Raw genomic sequence first — 21060 nt, 5'->3', positions numbered from 1 at the left:
GCTGTGGCTCTTCTCAGGCTGGCTTGCTTCTTTCATCCCTCCAGCTGTGTGCCCGGCCTGGAGGCTGCGGTCTGTGACCAGCTCCCGGTGCAGACGGCTCCATGTGATAGTGTTCCCTCACCTGGCTCATGTGTGCCCAGCTCAATTTTGCCCAATTTTACTTCTCAAGTGTGTGTGTGTGTGTGTGGGGGGGGGGGGGGTTAGGGTTAGGGCAATGTATGTGTGTGTATGTATCCATGACCTGTATCCTCAGCCTATCAGGTCAGCTGGTTTTCGGATTTGTTTTTATGGGGTGCTGAAAATTAATCTCTATAGGTTGGCTTTACCTTATCTTTTGCCCCATTATTTGTGGCCCTTTGGATAAAAAAAGACACTAGAAATACGTGGACCTATTTATAATTGCAAACAGAGTCAACCACACATATTATAAGAACAAACTGTGAAGCAATTTGTAACTGTTTTTAAAAAGTGTTTAGCAACTAAATAATATTACTGTTTATATAATTGTCAGAATAAAGTGAATTTTAAATTATAAATTATAGACGCTAAAGCATGGTTGAATCCTCATAAACTAAGCGTTGTTGCTTTTTAAACATTATGAAAAGTGATATCAAAATTTGGTACACGCATTAAATATAAGAAGTTTCCGACGAGGATGGGATTCGAACCCACGCGTGCAGAGCACAATGGATTAGCAGTCCATCGCCTTAACCACTCGGCCACCTCGTCTCGATACACCATTGGGACATGCCCATAGTAATATCAATATTCAACGGCTGTCAGTTAAAATCCCGACAGTGGGCAAGACTATTTTTCTAAGGTTTCACACCATCGTGTTTTAGCATGTTAGGCTAAATGTGGCACTGCCGTTAGCCACCTTGCTGACATTAGCAATATGACAACACAAAAGACAGTGGCTACAACTACCTAAACCCGGAAAATGCGTAGTGTGGACACATGTCGGTATCGTCTCCGTCTCCTCGTTGTATTTCAACAAAGTCCAAGACTGTTTTTGGCATCTGAGCTGATTAGGCGAGAATAGCAAAAGCCCACCCTTTAGATAAACCTTGATATATGCCACTTTTTTAAAAGCTGCGTTTAAGTCAGTGACGTACCAAGTGTTGATACATGCCGTTGTCTGTGCTGCGTTTGGGGGCGTTTCTGTAATACGACACAGATAACATCGTAAAAGTTGCAGCACTGCTGCTTTTATCTGTCCATCTGTGCAAACGTAGGGAAATGAGGACCATATGATCAATGGAAAATTCTGTGTAACATCGCCAACAGCAAAGATAAGAGCGTGACTGTTTTCAGGGTTGGATTGAACTGTAGGTTTTAACTAGCCCCTTCACATCTCTGTGTGGATTTAGCGTAAAAAGTGTCCACTCTACCACCGGGGTTACGTATAGCTTTACGTAGCATGTGCATGTGCCGTAGTGTCGAGCGCCGTACTGGTAAAAACTGGGTATCTGTCCCCATCTAGCGATTAGATTTGGTCATAAAAAATAAACGTCTGACTTTAAATACCCACAGGAAAATATAGACAATCGAGACTTTAACTTAAAACCCACAACTTTATCAAATTGCCTACACGTTTGAAAACACCTGAAGAAAAAAGAGCGAGCATAGGTAGAGCTAGGGAGAGTGGGTCTTATGCTTTGAATATATCACATAAAAAAAATCAGCATTTGTGCTCCTGAACGATTGCTGCGCTGAATTCTGGGTTGCCATCAGAGAATCTAATAATACCCAGGCAATAGCCTAAGACAGGAAGTGTGGAGATATTCACGCCACCTCAGGCTGATGCACATGTGAAAACACCCACAAATCAGTAACAATTTGAGTCAAAGTCCCTCAGTTACTGTTTACAGCTTGCATAAAACTACTCCACTTCCAAAGGTCGTATTATATGTAAACCAAAGAAGCAGCATTTACTTGGAGACACGCTGCATCATGATGGAGAGAGTGCTGTTATTGTTGGGATTAGTGGTTCTTCACACTTCATACACTGTAAGTATCCATTCAGCATTTCTAGGGAGACTTAAAAGAAGAGACTGAATGTTTACCCGCACATCTTGGTGTGTGTGTGTTTTGCAGATACCAGTTTCCCCTGAAGTACACGGTATGTGCAAAGATGATGTTTGAAAGGCTCTTAATTTTTAGAGATGTGGAAAGACTTTGAGTCAAGTTTGTTTGCGTTACAGAGGTGTATGAGAATGGAGAAGATGAGAATCCTATCTTAAATTTAGGTGAGATATGTTTCAACACGTAATGGTTCCAAAATCAAAACTGTTGCATACTTGGTGCTGCTGATGATACAGTTAAACACAATTTCTTTTCTTTTTTTTTTTACCGTGCTGTAGGATCAGATGCTGACCTGTTTGAAGGGGACGGCACTCATATTTACTACAGTCATAAACTGTGACACCAATGGTTTTGGTGGACTCAGCGGTGCATTCAGGTTCAGGCTTGATGACGAAGTTTCCCAGAGGAACACTAATGTCCAAAGAGCTTAGAGGCACTATATACCTTTAGTTATTAACATTTTATATACTTATCCTTGTACTGTCTAATGTTTATCAAGAATGTGTGGGTAACCTTTTTTTGCCTTCACAGATAGTACTTGAAAACAGTTGGTAATTTCCTTAGTTACTTTGGAGGGGTTATGTCATAACTGGTGACTTGATTTTCAAGCTTTGTACGTTTGCAGTTATAATTTGTTATCAAAAACTTCCTCTCCCATAGGTGCTTCTCTAGTGTTGGTGACCAGCAGACAGGTCAGATCTTGTCACTAGGACCAGGCTGTGACCACAGTGGTTGAGCACGAGCTGCTCCATGCTCTGGGATTTTACCATGAACAGTCCCGCATGGACAACATCTGGCTGAACCAGGTTACGTCCGGTATATGTAGTTCTTTCATTCTTTTCAGCCATTTTCTATGTAGAAATTGACTCAAAAAATATTAGGATAAAGTGTACTGCTGCATAGATAGTTACACTAGCAAACCCTGCACTGTGCACGAGAGGCAGGGAACACGCAAACATACATGCTACGATCATTATAGTGTAATGCTATGATGCATTGTATTGTGACACATAATTGAAGTGTCAAATGTACAGTTATTTATGATTGCTTTTTTATGATAACATTTATTAAATAAGAGAACATTTCCTGCAGGGCTTCCACATAACTTCAACAAATACAATGACGACTTCATCACTGATCAAAACACTGCATACGACTATGAGTCCGTCATGCACTACAGGCACTTCTCCTCCAACAAGAATGAATCCATCCCCACTGTCACCACCAAAATCCCAGAGTTCTACAATATTATTGGCCAGTACCTTGATTTCAGCAAGATGGACACCCTCAGGCTCACCAAGATGTACAACTGCTGTATGTATATGTTGTCACACTGGGCTTCAATGAGTCGACTTTTTTTTAATCTGACAGCTATAGGACTGTGTAAAACACATTCCTATGTGCATACCCCTCCTCTCATTCTCATACAGCCGGGCCGCTCACCCTGCTGGATCAGTGTACCTTTGAGTATGCAAGCATTTGTGGGATGATCCAGGCCTCTGATGATGTGAAGTGTGTCTACACTCAGAGCTCTGCAGGCACACTGGATCACACACTCCTGGGGCAATGCAGATTTCTGAATAATGTCTCTTCATGTTTACTGTAATTTCAGAGGGAATTAAACATTATTATAGATTGTCTTATGTTTATTTGCTTTTTTTAGATGCTGGATACTTCATGCACTTCAACACTATGACTGGGGAGCCTCAGGAGTCTGCTATGCTGGAACCTCGAATCCTCTACCCCAAGAGGAAGCTTCAGTGTCTGCAGTTCTTCTACAAGATGACAGGGGGCCCCGCGGACAGGCTGGTTGTATGGGTCAAGACAGATAATGGCACAGACACTGTTTGCAGGATGAAGAAAATATGCACGTTTTATGGTATTTGTTAAATAAGCAGGTTAGCAAGGATGAGCATTTCATAGAAAATGCCTTGAGCTTCCTCATGAAGTTGAAGCAAATGTCTGAACAAACAGCTTTGCATCGAGGCAAATGTTCATTGGAACATTTGCTTAACTTCTCAGCAGAATAAAAATGACATTCAAATGATGTTATTTCAAGTCATCCTCCCAACATAAACCATCCCAACAGTTAACGCGTTCTCTCAGGTACAGCACTGATGAAATGTTTCTGTTGTGTCTTTATTTTCTGTGTCTGCTAGTCTGGTTGGTTTAACCAATAGATTGAGTAAGACAAGTGGTTTCTTCTTCTTCTTTTAGTCTCTACTGACTATGGTGTACCAGGTCAACTGCTGGTTCTTACGTCACAATTTGCATGCACAAACAAAAATTAAAAAATGGAAAGTTGCGGTTCTTCGAACTGTGGAGGGTTGTTGAAAAACTATTTTCCACTTCCTGATTTCTTGGAGGTTTTTTTTTGCATATTTGTCACACAGAGATAACCTGAGTAAATACACAAATGTGTTTTTAAAATGATTATTTCCTTTATTAAGGGGAAAAACTCCTATAGAACCCCGCCACAATGAAAACTGTGCTGCTGTTATAGGAAGACAAAGGAAGGGAATAGCGGGAAGTTCTGGTAGGATGCAGTGTTAGAGAAGGAAAAGCAGGAGTGTGGAGGTGAGAGTGATGGAACGAATGAAGGTAGATGTAGTGTGTGAGTTTGAAGCTGGTGACGTTGAATGTCTGTGCATACACTCCTCAGGTTGGATGTCAGTTAGAAGAGAAATAGAGGAATTGAGTGTACCCAGGAGGGGGGATGTGGACTTGAGAAGAGATGTAAGTGAAGCTAACAGAGGAGATGAGGAGGTGTTGGGTAGGTATGGTTTTAAGGAGAGAACAGCAGAAGGACACATAGTAGTGGATTTAGCAAAAAGGATGAAAATGGCTGCAGGAACAACACATTTAAGGAAGAGGGAGGAACATAGGGTGATGTACAAGAGTGGAGGAACTGCACACGGGTGGAATACATCTCTGCAGAAGGTGCAGTGTGCCGGGCGAGTTAGCCGGAAAGCCGACGGACATCAGCGCTGAACCCACACTTCCAAACACATCGCAGCTCCGATAGCAAAGCTATAGCATACTTCGTAGCTCCACCCACCCGCCAGCGCCAGGTAGCAGGCGGAAACTCAGCTCTGTGCTCCTTCCTACTAACAGAATTTAATGCAAGCTGGAAATGTGTCGCTAGCTCCATACTGTCACAGCCTGGGCCTCTGAAACATTATTTATTGTTTCCTTGGCTTCAATGTTTGGATTCTTGTCTAATTTATCATGTGTTTTAGGACTGTCAGCTTAGTGTTGTCATGTCTAGTTTCTTGTTTTATTTTGAAGTAGATTGTGTGTTCTGGGTTCATGTGGTTAGTTTTTCTCTCCCCTGTGTTGTTATTATGTTTGATTCTAGTCAGCTGTGTCCTCATGTGTCTCCACTTCCCTTGATCACCTCATGTGTGTATTTAAGTGCTCAGTCTTGCTGTGTTCAGCGTCGCGTCGACTGTTATCTCTCAGTCATAGAGTGTCATAGGTTTTTGTCTTCACTGTGTTTCATAGTTACTCAGTGTTCATGGTTTCTTCATAGTTTTTTCACTGAGTTTCATAGTAGTTCACATACAGAGCTAACAGATCAACTGAAGATGCCATTGCTACAACGCTCCACACCACCATCTCTCACCTGGAAGTGCAGGGCTGTTACGCCAGGCTGCTCTTTGTTGACTTTAGCTCTGCTTTCAATACGATACTCCCGGACAGACTAATAGTCTGCTGGAAATCGGACTTCCTTCTACCACCTGCCGCTGGATCAGAGACTTCCTCTCAGACCGTGTACAGAGAGTTAGAGTGGGGCCTCATCTTTCCTCAGCCCTCAGCCTTAACACCGGCTCGCCACAAGGCTGTGTACTGAGCCCCCTACTGTACACTCTGTACACACATGACTGTGTTAGTTCCCACCCAGACAACGCAGTCATCAAGTTTGCAGATGATACCACCGTGGTGGGGCTCATCTCTGGGGGAGATGAGATGGCGTACAGAGCTGACGTTCAGAGGCTGTCAGATTGGTGTGTAGATAACAACCTGGACCTCAGTACCACCAAGACAAAAGAACTGGTAGTTGACTTCAGAAGGAGGAAGTCCGAGCTGCAGCCTGTCAGCATCAACGGGGAGTGCGTGGAAAGGGTCTCCAGTTTCAGTTTTCTGGGTGTGCACATAGACACAGACCTCCAATGGAGCTCTAACATCTCTGCGGTTTTAAAGAAGGCCCAACAGCGTCTACACTTTCTGAGAATCCTCAGAAAAATGGACCTGAAGAAGGAGCTGCTGACCGTCTTCTACCGCTGCTCCATTGAAAGTGTGCTGACATATTGCATCGGTGTGGTTCTCCAGCTGCACCACAGCACACAGAAAGGCACTCCAGAGGGTCATCAATATGGCCCAAAAAATCATTGGACATCCTCTTTCCTCCCTGAAGGACCTGTACAGCACTTGCTGTCTCAAGAGGGCACGCAGCATCCTACGGCATTGTACACACCCACGACACCGGGTGTTTAAGCTGCTGCTGTCTGGCAGGAGGTTCAGGCTGCTGAGGTCCCGAACAAATAGACTCAAGGACAGCTTTTACAACAGGGCAATAGCCCTAATCAATGCAAACAGCTGACCTGACTGGCTACCTACCTGGACTTTTTGGGGGGGGAGGTAACAACGGTAAAAACAGTAACAATAATAATATTTATATTTATAACAAGGTGCAATAACAATTAATGTGCAATAATAACAGTGTGCAATACAAATACACTTATTCTTCTTTTTTATTACTAAGTTATTATACTGTGTTGTGTTGTTTGTGATGCGTTGTGATGTGTCGTATCGGGTCGTGTTGTGTTATATGTAGTGCCGACGTAGGACAGTTTTCCAATTTCATTGTACTATTGTACTATATATGACTGTGCAATGACAATAAAGAGTTATCTTATCTTATTCCTCTTTGTTTTCTTAGTTTCATGTTTTGTCTGCAACCAGCTAAATAAAGCTCGCTTTTGGTTAAAGTCACATCCCGTCTCCTGCAACGCCTCTCTCTCTGCATCTGCATCTGGGTCCTGAAGTCAAAACACTTCGGCACACCCCACCGTGACACCATACTGTCTACTGTTCTCCATCGTCGTGATTTTTTTCATCCCTGCCCAGTTCTTCCCTATCCGCCATTCGCAAATGCAGCAGCAAGCTTCCTACCACCAAACTGCCAGTTTCTCAGCAAAGACGACACACACACAAAAAAGGCACCATGTCTCCAGTTCTCCATCCCTCGGTGGCAAAATGCAGTATGCTTTGGCACCGAGTTGCCAGGTTCCCAATCTCTCATCTGCTAAACTCTGCAGCAAACGTCAGCACAGAGTTGCCAGGTTCTCGGCTACTCATCCCTCCTCTGCTAAACGCCGCAGCAAACGTCGGCACCAGGTTGCCAGGTTCTCAGCCACCCATCCCTCCTTTGAACAATTCGGCAGCAAACCTTGGCACCGAGTTGCCAGGTTCCCAGCCTCTTACGCCTCCGTGGCTAAACTCTGCAGCAAACGTTGGCACTGGGTTGCCAGGTTCCTTTCTCCCTCATTCGCAAAAGCAACAGCAAGCTTTTTCACTATTGAGTTGCCAGTTTCTCAGCATAGTTAGGGAAAAAAAGGCCACAGAGTTGCCAGTACTCCATCCCTCCGTAGCAAATGCAGTATGCTTCGGCACCAAGTTGCCAGGTTCTCGACCACTCATAACTCCTCTGCTAAACTCAGTGGCAAACGTTGGCACTGAGTTGCCAGGTTCTCGGCCACTTATCCCTCCTTTGCTAAACTCCGCAGCAAACATCGGCACCGGGTTACCAGGTTCTCAGCCACCCACACCTCCTTCGAAAAATTCTGCAGCAAACGTCGGCATCGAGTTGCCAGGTTCCCAGCCTCTCATCCCTCCTCGGCTAAACTCTGCAGGAAACGTCGGCACCGGGTTGCCAGATTCCTTTATCCCTCATCCACAAAAGCAGCAGCAGCTTTTCTACCATCGGGTTGGCAGTTCTCTACATAGACAAAATAAATAAATAAATAAAAAGGCACCGGGTTACTGAACTGCCAGTTTCTCCACATCTATCATTGCAAGCAGCTGCAAACCCCTCTAGCACCGTGGTGTTAGGTTCTTGCTATATCTGCCATGAGCAAACCACAGGGATACGCTTCTTACCCCTGAGTTGCCAGTTCCTATCCATCCATAATGGCAAAAGCAGCAGAGAATCCTTCCAGCCAGTTCTATATCCATCATTCGTAATCACAGCAGCAAACTTCCACCACGTTGCCAGTTTCTCTGCATCCGTTATTGCAAAGCAGTAGTAAACTCCTCTGGCACCAAGATGCCAGGGTTTCTCTTTATTCCTCATTCACAAATGCAGCAGCATGCTTTCGGCACCACGATGCCACGTTCTCTTCCTCTATGCCCCAACGCAAATGCAGTAGCAAGCGTTGGCAACAGGATGCCAGCTTCTCTTCCTCTGTCCCTCCTTTACGAATGCAGTAGGAAGCTTGGCACCGAGATGCCTGGTTCTTCTGCATCCCTCATTCGCAAACGCAGCAGCATGCTTTCTAATATAAAGTTGCCAGTTTCTCTGCATTTATCACAGCAACGCAGCAGTGAATCCTTCTACCGCTGGGATGCCAGCTTCAGAAATAATTTCCCCCAGGGATCAATAAAGTATTCTGATTCTGATTCTCTGCATCTAGCCCTCACATGCTAAACAGCAGACGTTCCTTTCAGCACCAAAACAGCAGGTTCCGTGTCTCTATTCCCCATTTGCAATGCAGAAAAAGCTCTTTGCCCTGAGATGCCAGGTTCCATTCCCATTCGCTAAGCAGCTCAACCTTCTGGCACTGGATTGGCAGCTTCTGCCATCAATCACTTGCGCAAAAAAAAAAAAAATCCTCTCTCCAGGATGCCAGTTTTTCAGTTTCGTCCAGTCTTCCACAAGATGTAGCTGCAAACCATTCCGGCACTGAGATGCCAGTTTCGCTGCCATCTTTCCTGCCCTCACAAAGCACTGGTAAACCTTCGTGGCACCGGGATGCCAGGTTCTGTCCTCTATCGCTCCTTTCAAGACATCCAAACTGTGCCAGGCGCATAATTATTCATGGCATCCCTTCACTTCTCATGTGCTTTCCGTGACATGTGCTTTCACTGGCATCATCAGGCATCCACCCTCGACACAATCATTCAAGACCGCTTTCTAAGTCGACTCACGGTTCTGACTACGTCTAAATGGCTTATCATCTCCCACAAAGTCCAGTGGACTCGCACTCTGCTCTTGGATGATTTTGGAGGTTATTATTATAGAAGATTATTTTCCTCTAATCAGTCTTTCAATTCCTTAACTCTTCCCAAGCTGCTGCTGTCACTTCTGTTCATTCAGAAATCAGCTCAGTTGTTATCGCTACCTTATCTGAAGCAATTAACCAGCTAAGCACCACCTCTCCATCTTCTACTCAAAGACAAGCTCACACAAGCTTTTTGAGCCGTCAAGCCTTACCTCAAATCTCAAATCCAGCATTCTTCTCTGTCAGAGCTTCAGCTCAAAGTCGAGCCACATCGCTACCTGATCGAGGATTCCCCTCATTCATCTATTAAGATTTCCATTGTTTCCTTTAATCTCTTCTCCTGCCATTCCTTCCTAATTTTCCGAGCTCATCCACTCCACACCATGGAGCGACGTTCGCTTTCCTTGAGCTTGTCTTTGCCCTGATCTCCTTCTCTCTCTCCCACCTGTCGCGGCAGATGGCTCCCCCTCCCTGAGCCTGGTTCTGCTGGAGGTTTCTTCCTGCTAAAAGGGAGTTTTTCCTTCCCACCGTCGCCAAAGTGCTCGCTCATGGGGGGTCATACGATTGTTGGGCTTTTCCTCTAGACATCATTGTAGGGTCTCGAGGTGTCCGTCACTGTGGCTCGGTGCTGTATAAATAAGTTGAATTGAAAATCAAAAATATTAACACTGACGTCTTCAACCTTCATATTGCACATTTATTACTGTTTCTGGATGCCTTCTTTGGGGATCTGCCAGGCCCAGGAGCCGTCATCAGTCCCCTTCGAGGCCTTCCCCAAACCTCAAGCTCAATTCATGTCCAAGTGTTTACCTTTACCTACTAAACGCTGTCAAACCTAAAATGAGGAGGTGGGCCCAGCTAGTGAATTGGAGATTATGTATTGGAATTTCAGGAGCAGGACCACACCTCCAAACATGCCCCAGCTAGTGAAATTAAACTTATTAAAAAACGAACACATCACCTGACTTTGCAGTTAATTATGGCCATACAAAGGTTTATTTCCAGTCAAGAAAACCTTGAAAGGATATGAAAATTGTGGATAATCTGCCTCACAATCAAGAAACTATAGACAGCTTTGACTAATTCCTGGAGAACAGTGCACAGTGGATCACTTTAGGCAAACGTTTGCCTAAATATTGTATTTGCTGTAGGCTGAAAAAATAACTTCAAATGAATGCTAACTTTGGTCTATGGCTGCTGCAAGTGCATGCAGGACATTAGCTAAAGAATTAAGTCTTTTAACCATTTCTGACAATTCTGTTAGTTTTGACCAAGTCATTTTCGGCAATGTGTCCCCAACATCCAGGTTTCAAACATGAATATTCCTATTTTGTCCACTCAGACACTCATGCTCATTGGAACAAACCAACAGCCACATCCTGACCAGTGTGGGATGACAGCTGTAAATGCTTCCGCAGTCAAGACTTTGGCTGGAGCACATTCATTTCCCACTCACATCTGCAAAGGAGGAGCTTCCTCAAGAACAATAATCTCATTGTTACTGCCGACTTCAGTGGTAAGGATCTGAAATGTGATGCCCCATTTAATTTTTCTATCTAACATTTTAAATTAGCATCTTCTCAATGGTTTTCTAGATTTGACCCACCTAATCAAGACTGAGGTGCCTGTTCAACTGGCCCCACCAAGCAATGACATCACAGATGAGAAGTACCAGAGTAAGATGGAAATGAGACCAGAGGCTCCAAAACACAGGCTGTATCCCAATTCAGGGTCTGCAGCCTTAAAGGCCACATTTTATGGCTGATTACGTCACAGCGACGCGACGAAGGCTGTCCCAATTAAGGCTGCTCAAATGCGTCCTTCATTTCCCTGAGTTTTAAGGATGTGGGGGTGTAGACTTCATGGCCCAACATATCCCAGACTTCATAGCGCGGCAGTGGGTGTGGATAATTTTGCCGAAGAAAACATCGGAAGAGGGGCGGCCGAAGAGTAAACTTTTAAAAGTAAGTACTGAATATTATGTCACTTATTTATGTGCAAATGTTTAATAATGAAGAACATTAAAACATTACTGTTGGCCACATGTCGGCAAAGTTATTTGCCATTAGCGATGTTTGTACTTTCTGCATTTACTTTGTTTTAAAGCCTTTACTTTAAAATATACGCCGTTTAGAATCAGAATCAGAATACTTTATTGATCGCTAGGGGAAATTATTTTTCGTCACAGTGCTCCATTATAAACAAACATTACAAAGACAGACAATACACTAACTAAGAATAGCACGATATATACAGGCATATGTATACATAAAAGTCACTTATTAATAAATAGCTGAAAATAACATGTGCAAGAAGGGTGTAGCTGTTGTAGTAAACAGTGTGTTAATTGGATACGTTGTACAGGGAGATGGCCACAGGCAGGAAAGATTTCCTGTGTCGTTCAGTGGTGCTTTTCGGTAATCTCAGTCTTTCACTGAACGTGACTGACCAGCATGTCATGGAGTGGGTGGGAGATGTTATCCAACATTGTCTTTATCTTGCACAACATCCGCCTCTCTGACACCACCTTGAGGGAGTCCAGCTCCATCCCCACAACATTACTGGCCTTATGGATCAGTTTCTCAAGTCTGTTGGCAACTGCGACCCTCAGCCTGCTCCCCCAGCATGCAACAGCATAGAGGATCGCACTGGCCACAACAGACTCATAGAAAATCCTGAGCATTTTCTGGCAGATGTTGAAGGACCTCAGTCGCCTCAAAAAATAGAGACGACTCTGGCATTTTCTGTAAAGTGCTGTGGTATTTGTAGCCCAGTCTAGTTTATTGTCGATGTGAACTCCAAGGTATTTATAGTCCTCCACAATGTCAACACTGACCCCCTGGATTGAAACAGGGGTCAAGTGTTTCCTGGTCTTCCTGAAGTCCACTATCAATTCCTTGGTCTTTGCCACGTTGAGCTGCAGATGATTCTGCTCACGCCACGTGACAAAGGAGTCGACCACAGCCCGGTACTCTGTCTCATCATCCCTGCTGATGCATCCAACCACCGCGGAGTCATCAGAAAACTTCTGAAGATGGCAGGTCTCTGTGCAGTGGCTGAAGTCTGTGGTGTGGAGGGTGAAGAGGAAGGGGGAGAGGACAGTCCCCTGTGGTGCCCCTATGTTGCTGATTACCTTGTCAGACACACACTGTGGGAGACATACATATTCTGGTCTTCCTGTCAGGTAATCAACAATCCAGGACACCAGAGAAGCATCCACCTGCATCGCTGTTAACTTATCTCCCAGGAGGGTCGGCCTGATGGTGTTGAAAGCACTGGAAAAGTCAAAAAACATGACCCTCACAGTGCTCGCCGGCTGGTCCAGATGGGTGTAGACACGATTGAGCAGGTAGATGATGGCGTTCTCAGGTCCGAGATGAGGCTGATAGGCAAATTGAAGGGGATCCAGATGTGGTCTGACAATGGATCACAGCTGGTCCAGGATGAGCCTTTCCAGGGTCTTCATGATGTTTAATAGTTGACCCTTAATCCTACAGAGAATGTGATGATTTTATGGATAATTAAAGTCAGTCATATATCCACAAACACAACAAGCTGAAAGTCAGTGATGCTGCTCGGTTTGCAGTCCTGAATATCACGGCACAAGCAGGATTCACTGCACTGTTAATGTTAGCTATGTTATATTGCTGCCTCTGTTCGGTGGTGTCGAGCCAAACGGACTTTAACGTGTGTTTGAACGAGCCAACGGTTCACTCGTTAAGCTGAAAGAAAGATGCTTTAATCACAGCAGTCACACATGTGTCCACTGTACCATCTGGGAACTCTTCTTGTTTAGCACTCGTAATAACACAAACACTAAATCCTGCTTCTTTGGTGCTGTTGTATAGCAGTGTGTACACCTGAGACTGTCACCTGTCTGTCTGTCCTGCACTCTCTCTCTGTTTCTTTCTCTCTGATTGTGGAATAAAAGTATGAACATGTATTTATAAGTTACACTTGTGTTTGAATCCTGCAGCTTATCACACATTTGATTTCCATGTGTGACAACTGCAAGTGTCCAGAGTGAGGACAGACTGAGGGACCCACTGCTGCACATCATCTGTGAGGCTTTGCACCCCTGATGATCCACCAGGACAAACTCAGCAGTGTGTGAGGAAGAGGAGGAGGAAGAGCCAGCAGCAGCTGACAGATGGAGAGAATAGACAGACTGTTCCCTGTTTGTGAAGGACTGCTAGAAAAGTTTAAAATAACTAATTGTCTGTCCTGAATCAGTCTTATTAGATAATGTTCAAATAATTGTATCATTCCAGTGTTTTCAGTGTGGGAGAAAGTACTCAGGGCCTTCAAGTTACACACTATGAAAGGCAGCAACAAGTTTAATGTTCAGAAACCTAAAGTATGTATCAGCAGCACAATGGAGCTAAAAATAAATGTTTGTTTCAGTTCTATGAAGCTTTGAGTATTTTGGATTAGTACAGTGGTTCCCAAACTTTTTTTGCTAGGCCCCCCTTTGTTTTACAAGAAAAAATGTTTGCCCCCCCCCCCTCCGCGTGCGCACATGCACGCACAAACACATCCTCCAACCACGCACCCCCATATTTTGCTCCATTGTGGTTTATTTCACACCTCAAACATTTAGTAAACAATTAAGCAAATACAAGTAATCTGCAATAAATTACAGTTAGTAATAAAATAAACTACTAACTCTTTTATGCTACGGCCACACCTACACGGGTATTTAGAAAGGCAGAGGCGTCACGGTGTGATTATTTTACGTGTAGTTGTTTTTTTCCTGTGTAATAATATTCAACATTGCTATCAATACATTTTTCAAAAAATGCCTCTCTGTGCAAAATGGGTTTAAAAACATAAACAGCTGTAGGATACTGTTTTTGTCCGTGATTTGAACCGGGGGAACAAATCGTGGCAGGATCAGCCTGATGTTATTTGTATCCCACTGTAACTTTACTGTATAAAAAGATAACATCTCCAAAATGTCAGGAGTAGTTAGTCATTAAAACTAGTGTTTGTGAACTAAAAATCAAGAATGTGGGATCCTGTTTGTCCGTGATTTGAACAGCCCAGCGCTGCTCCTGACACAGGGAAAACCAATTATGCAGGGGAGACCTGCTTTGGTACTTTTGCAGGTGAAACCAAAGGGCAGATATGCTTCACCATATTTTCTAGTCTTTGGCTTAGAATGAAGTTGGTTTGGAAACATATTCAGCGATGCTTCATCTCCTGCTTTGTGTTTCTGTAGGCACCCTGTGCTAGCAGTGTCCAAGCGTTGGTTTTTTTTTTCCCCTTTTCATACCACGCCCCCCCTGCAATGGCTCTGTGCCCCCCCCCCAGGGGGCGGGTCCCACACTTTGGGAAGGTCTGGATTAGTAGTACTGAGGAGGGCCCCTTATGTCAAACTGAGCAATTTATGACCCCCAATAAAACGATTTCTGACCCTAGGATGTAATAACACTTTATGATACTCATAAAATTATGATATTTAATAACTAATAAATTTTCCAAAAATAAATTCTTTCATTATTTAAAAATAAAGTTTTTATATATCAAATAGCATTTTTTTTTTATTTTTAAGCCAAAAAAAAGTTTACTTTTTTTAATGGGTAAAAAATGCCATCTGCTGATGGGTCAGTGCATGTGCGCATGCATGCGCGCCCGCACGTGTGCGAGCCTGTGAGCGCACCTGTGTCTGGGCCCATGCTTGTGTGTGTGTGTGTGTGTGTGTGAGAGAGAAAATGTGTTAAACCAGAGTAAAAGTGCTTAGTTAAACTTGTGCTTTTGTAACGTTCAGTATGGCGGGAGATACAGGCTGCATGCCCCGCTGGAAAACTTTATTTCAATTTATTTGCATTTGTTTAATCCAAACAAGGAAAATGAGAATCAAAATCCGATTCACAAACGCTCGCGGTCCCCCCCAACCCTAAGCTCACCGCGGCTCGCACCCAACCCTTAGGCAAAACGGCAGGTTAAACTCCTGAAAAAACCCTCCGGCTTCTCCCGAACTCATACCGCTAAAGCCCATACAATAACTTGTTAGGGACTCCCAGTATCCCCCAAAACCTTGTGTGCGATAACAGGGGAAACCCTCAAAAACTGTCACGGCGAGTGAGATGAGCTGTGTGGAAATAAAAAGGAGGATCCAATCGCAGGCAGTAGTGAAGGTGTGAAGGTGGTTTATTGAACACAAAAATAAGAATGGACAAACGGCAAACGGAGAACTAAACTATACTGGGACAACTAAACTACTGAGCCTGAACAAGAACACGAACCTGAACATGAAGGAAGACGGAAGATGGTATATGACGGTGACAGCAGGGAGAACACACGAAAGGAACATGGTAGATACACAGACGGACAAGCAACTATAAAGACAGAAGACACGACTTAAATACACACAGAGAAACACAGGGAGATTATACACAGGTGGGGGACACAACTGGGAGTAATTAACGAGACGAGGTAAAACTGAACACACTCACATGAGACGCAGACCTTCACAATAAAACAGGAACAAGAAACCATCACACAAAGACGCAGACTCGACACTGAGAGACAGACAGAAAATGACACATGGAACTAGACCTATACTAAACAGACACGACCGAAGAACAAATCCTTAAACAAGAACAAACAGACACAAAGAATTCTAATAACAATAATAATAATAGCACCTGAAAACACAACAATCATTCAAAAATAAACCAAAACATCAGAACTCAAACTACTGGGTCGAACCAACCCAGAACCGTGACAAAAACCCTTAGTCTTTTTTCTTCAAACGATCCCTCTTTCTCAAATTCAGCGCACAGCCTAAGTTTTCCGTCCCTCTTACTCGCTCCGTCTCACATCCAGCGCACAGCCTAAATTTTTCCCTTGTTAGCCATTCTGTCTGAATACCCAAATGATTCTTGCCTTTCGTTCAAACTTTGCGCCAGACACCAACTCCACCTCTGAGGCATGCTTAACTTCACCCGCTGCCAATCACATATCAAATGGGCGGCTCCCCGGTTAGCCAATCGGCTACAGGGCCGATTTACCTTCTCTGCAATAGGTTCACTGCCTGGTACTCATTCAGGATAAATAATCGAACATTTTAGCTTAAATTTAACTCTTTTTTTTCTCCCAGAAAAAAAAGACTTATCTCTCTTTTTCACAAACAACATGGATGCCAGACCTGCCAACCTGACTCTGCTCTCTGACCCCTGTAACCAGCTACAGAGCTTCCGTGACCCCAGCGGAACTCATACGACTGAATCTTTGTAGGGTTCAGCCAGCATCCGCTAACCCTATGGAGGAGAGATTCCGTCTCAGCTCTGGCGGATTTTGGGGCTATGCCTTCAGCCTCAGAGAGAGCGAGATCTATTTCTATCAACTAAAAGCAGGTGACACTCCGCTAACACCTCGGATTGGCTGTTTTGACCCACCTGATCAAGACTGAGGTGCCTGTTCAATTGGCCCCACCAAGCAATGACATCACAGAGAGAATCAGCGGGGCTAGAGCAGAGCAGGCTTATTTCAGAGTCTAAAAAGAAAAATGAGTTTTAAAACACGCAAACCTTTTACCCCAGTGTTAAAGTGTAGCTTATATATTTTTAAAGTGTATTGCAGGTGTTACAAAGCCAATTTGCGTGGTTTTTGAAATGAAACGTTTGACAGATTGGTTAAAAGGAAAATGCTAAAACAGGAGAGGACAGGAAGATTAACACTTAACACTGTGCACTTGATATGCATATAGCCTTGTAGCCGATCGGCTAACCGGGGTGCCGCGGGAGCCACCCATTTGATATGCGATTGGCAGCGGGCGAAGTTAGGTGCACATCGGAGGTGGAGTTTGTCTCGGGCGCAGAGTTTGAACGAAAGGCAAGAATCATTTGGGTACTAAGAGAGAACGAGTAACAAGGGAAAATTTTAGGCTGTGTGCTGAATTTGAGAAAGAGGGATCATTTGAAGAAAAAAGACTAAGGGTTTTTGAGGGTTTCCCCTGATATCGCACACAAGGTTTTGGGGGATACTGGGAGTCCCTAACAAGTTATTGTATGGGGTTTAGCGGTGTGAGTTCGGGAGAAGCCGGAGGGTTTTTTCAGGAGTTTAACCTGCTTATTTGCCTAAGGGTTGGGTGGGAGCCGCAGTGAGCTTATGCTTGGGGGGATCGCAAGCGTTTGTGAATCAGATTTTGATTCTCATTTTCTTTGTTTGGATTAAACAAATGCAAATAAATTGAAATAAGTTTTCCAACGGGGCATGCAGCTTGTATGTCTCGCCATACAGAACGTTACAAAAGCACAAGTTTAACTAAGCACTTTTACTCTGGTTTAAGACATTTTCACACACACACACACACACACACACACACACACACACACACACACGACCATTAAGGCTGTGTACTTTAAGGCTGCAGACCCTGAATTGGGATACAGCCACAGAGTGGCATGTGCTGCCAACCCCTGTCTCCCCAACCCCTGTTTTAATTGAGGAGTGTGTGTGGAAAGTGAGGGGAAATCATCTTGCAGGTTTGTGATGGTCTCGTTTTCAGAATCAGAATCAGAATACTTTATTAGACTGACTTAAACTGACTACAGTTTCAACCAGTCTTTTGTTATCCATTGATAACTCTGTTGTCACACCCTCCCCTCAGGTTAAGAGTCTTGGTGTCATCCTCGATAGCACTCTGTCCTTCACAGCACATATAAATAATATCACTCGGTCTTCCTACTTTCATCTCCATAATATTAACCGTCTTCATCCCTCACTCACACCACACAGTACCGCCATACTTGTCAATGCTCTTGTCACATCTCGTCTGGATTACTGTAATTCTCTTCTCTATAGTCTACCTCATAGATCAATCCACAAATTGCAGTTAGTTCAAAATACAGCTGCTCGTATTATTGCCAGAACTAGATCCACTGAACATATAACACCTGTTCTTAAACAGCTTCATTGGCTCCCAATTCACCTCCGTGTCAATTTCAAGATCCTGCTTCTCACTTTCAAAGCGCTTCATAACCTGGCTCCTCCATATCTATCCGATCTTCTCCATACATACTCACCCCTTCGTACACTCCGCTCTTCTTCAGCTTCCCTTCTGTCTGTTCCACCTGCTCGCCTGACTACCATTGGACTAAGAGCCTTTAGTTGTTCTGCCCCGAGACTTTGGAATGCACTTCCACTTGCTCTACGGACCACACACTGTCTCACCACTTTTAAATCACGTCTCAAAACTCATCTATTTAGAATTGCATACACCTGATCTGTCTTAGGCCATTTGTACCTTGCTCAGTTTTTATATTTGCTTTTATACTTTTATGACTGTTTATGTCTAAATTTTATCTTACCATGTCTGCTATCTATACATTTTTCTTATGTTTTTTTATGGTATTGTTTATGTGTTACTGTAAGGTGACCTTGAGGGTCTGAAAGGCACCTATAAATAAAATGTATTATTATTATTATTATTATTATTATTATTATTATTATTATTATTAGTCCCTAAGGAAATAAACTATTTAAACAATACAATATGTTACAATTTTTTAGAAATAGCAATAATATATACATACATTTTGGGATGAATATACTGTGTAGCATTATTAATCATGGGGTCATTTTTCCATTTTTGGGCTTACTGCTTTCCATAATATTTAATTTTATATTATAGATTTTATTATCAAAGGAATATAAATGGATGAGGTCAATGACACAATCTATAAGGCTGAAATCTTTATAAACATGCACATTTTTATTCCATTGCGACATCAGATCAATATCACCCCTGAGCCTGGGCATTAGACACAGTTTTAAAGCATGTTTTTAAGATACAGTGGATTGCTTTCATATTAAAAGGTCTGTCTGCTGCTTTTCAGGTGTGCAACAAGCCAGGCCAGATACTAGTGATGTGCGGATCGATCCTGAAATATCGATTCCTCCAATACCAATCATTTATGTTCTAGAATCGATTCTCACATTAAAATATCGATATTTTAGTAATTTAGAGTAAATTTGTAGTTTATCATTAACAGCAACACAGTGGAAAGAAACTATAACATTCGGATTGTCTACATTCAAAGGAACTACTTCCTCTTCCGCCTTTCATAGTCATGTGCGAAATACGGCTGTATAAATGTCTCGCAGCCCCTTGGCGTGTGCAGCTGAGTGTAACTGGAGTCATGTGCGGACATATTTTACCTCCACAAACAGCTGAGACGTGGTTTGCAATACATGTGGCAAAAAAGTGAGGTGTTGTGGCCATACTAGAGAGACATTCAAAAGGGCTGTTGGGGGGTGATAAATACATTTTACAGGGTTTATTTATCGGATAAAATACGTTAAATGTCACTGTTATTATTGGCCGGCTCGGAAACAGTGGGGGTGTCCAAATTCAGAGGCTGCTTCCACCTGAGGACCCGGCCTTCGTGGTCTAAAGAAAGCTGGGTAGTACGTCATGAGCTCCCTCGGTGGAGTGAAACTCTGCCGTCTGCTCCTTGCTATCTAAAATATAACTGGGCGCTTGCGTAAACTCTGGACTGTCTCACACTTTGTTTAATTAGTTTTCTGCTTGACGTTTATTCAGCTGTGTGAAAACCCCGGAGGAACCCACCCGTTAAATTTTATTTAATCTAATAACTTTAATCTCAGCCAAACCGATTTACTCACGAACAAATAAAACACCAAAAAGCCAAACAATAACATTTTTAAGTTATCAAAGTGACTTATATATCATGTTTAACCCGAGTAGCGAAAGACCGCGGGGGTTTGAAGACGATGTGTCGGTCGGCTCAGATATTTGAAGTTTACACAGCTACATTCTCACCTCAAAATATGTTAAACGTTTTTTTGCGACCCAGAAAGAGAAATAAGAGTAATATTAAAACTAAGTAGCTGCCGTCATTGTTGGAAACTGGAATTGGCTGGGCCCGCTATGAATTCTGCGATATGGTTTTTCAATTTTGTTGTCTGGGTGGAAAATCGGGAGAAATTCGGGAGAATGGTGGCTCCGGGAGATTTTCGGGAGGGGCACTGAAATTCGGGATTCTCCCAGAAAAATCGGGAGGGTTGGCATGTATGGTTGTGGCAACATCACTAACCTTGTCAAACACCTCAGAGTAAATCATATCACAGAATATGACGAGCGTATGTTGAGGCGAACTGAAGAGGAGGACAGGGACAGGTGCTGCTAGGGCGAGACAGACGTCTCTCACGGAGTCCTTTAGTGCTGCAGGCAAGGTGTTCAAATAGCACAACTTCAGTTTTTTTATTTCTATATGATGAACTCTGCATTATTAAGTGATAAGAACAAGTAATCTGATGTCCTGTAATCATTATGATGCTATAATTTGAGATACAATAAATAAAATAAGTTTTTGTACAAAGTATCGGTATCGGATCAGTATCGTCGATACCATCCTGAATATTACTTGGTATCGGATCGGAAAGGAAATCAGTGGTATCGCACATCACTACCAGATACTACTCTGGAAAGATGTGTGAGAAGCTTAATATAGATAGAAGCTTCCTGGCAGCTGTGACTGGTGGCATAACAGGAACAGTAGTGCTGACCCTGGCTATTGTATTCATTATCAGAAGACTACAGTAACTTTCACTTGAGTGGATGACATTTTCTCTGCATTTATTCATTAATGAAATCAAAACTGTCATCAGTACTGGAGTGTAATGTAGCTGAAACTTTAACTTTGAAATGTAAATTTGTTAT

The 21060-nt window shown here is 43.3% G+C and overlaps 1 non-coding gene and 1 pseudogene across 1 annotated transcript; one reads left to right on the top strand and one right to left on the bottom strand.

Moving 5' to 3' along the window:
* Positions 1–647: 647 nt before the first annotated feature.
* On the bottom strand, positions 648–729 carry trnas-gcu (transfer RNA serine (anticodon GCU)). The gene has a single exon. It is a non-coding gene; the product is annotated as a tRNA-Ser (tRNA).
* Positions 730–1956: 1227 nt separating this feature from the next.
* LOC146371327 (meprin A subunit alpha-like) lies at positions 1957–20943 on the top strand (annotated as a pseudogene).
* Positions 20944–21060: the final 117 nt, after the last annotated feature.

Source organism: Perissodus microlepis, chromosome 15 (genome assembly GCF_051167445.1).
Source record: "Perissodus microlepis isolate ML-2025 ecotype Zambia chromosome 15, ASM5116744v1, whole genome shotgun sequence".
Taxonomy (NCBI): domain Eukaryota; kingdom Metazoa; phylum Chordata; class Actinopteri; order Cichliformes; family Cichlidae; genus Perissodus; species Perissodus microlepis.
This window is presented reverse-complemented; position numbering and strand designations above follow the sequence as displayed.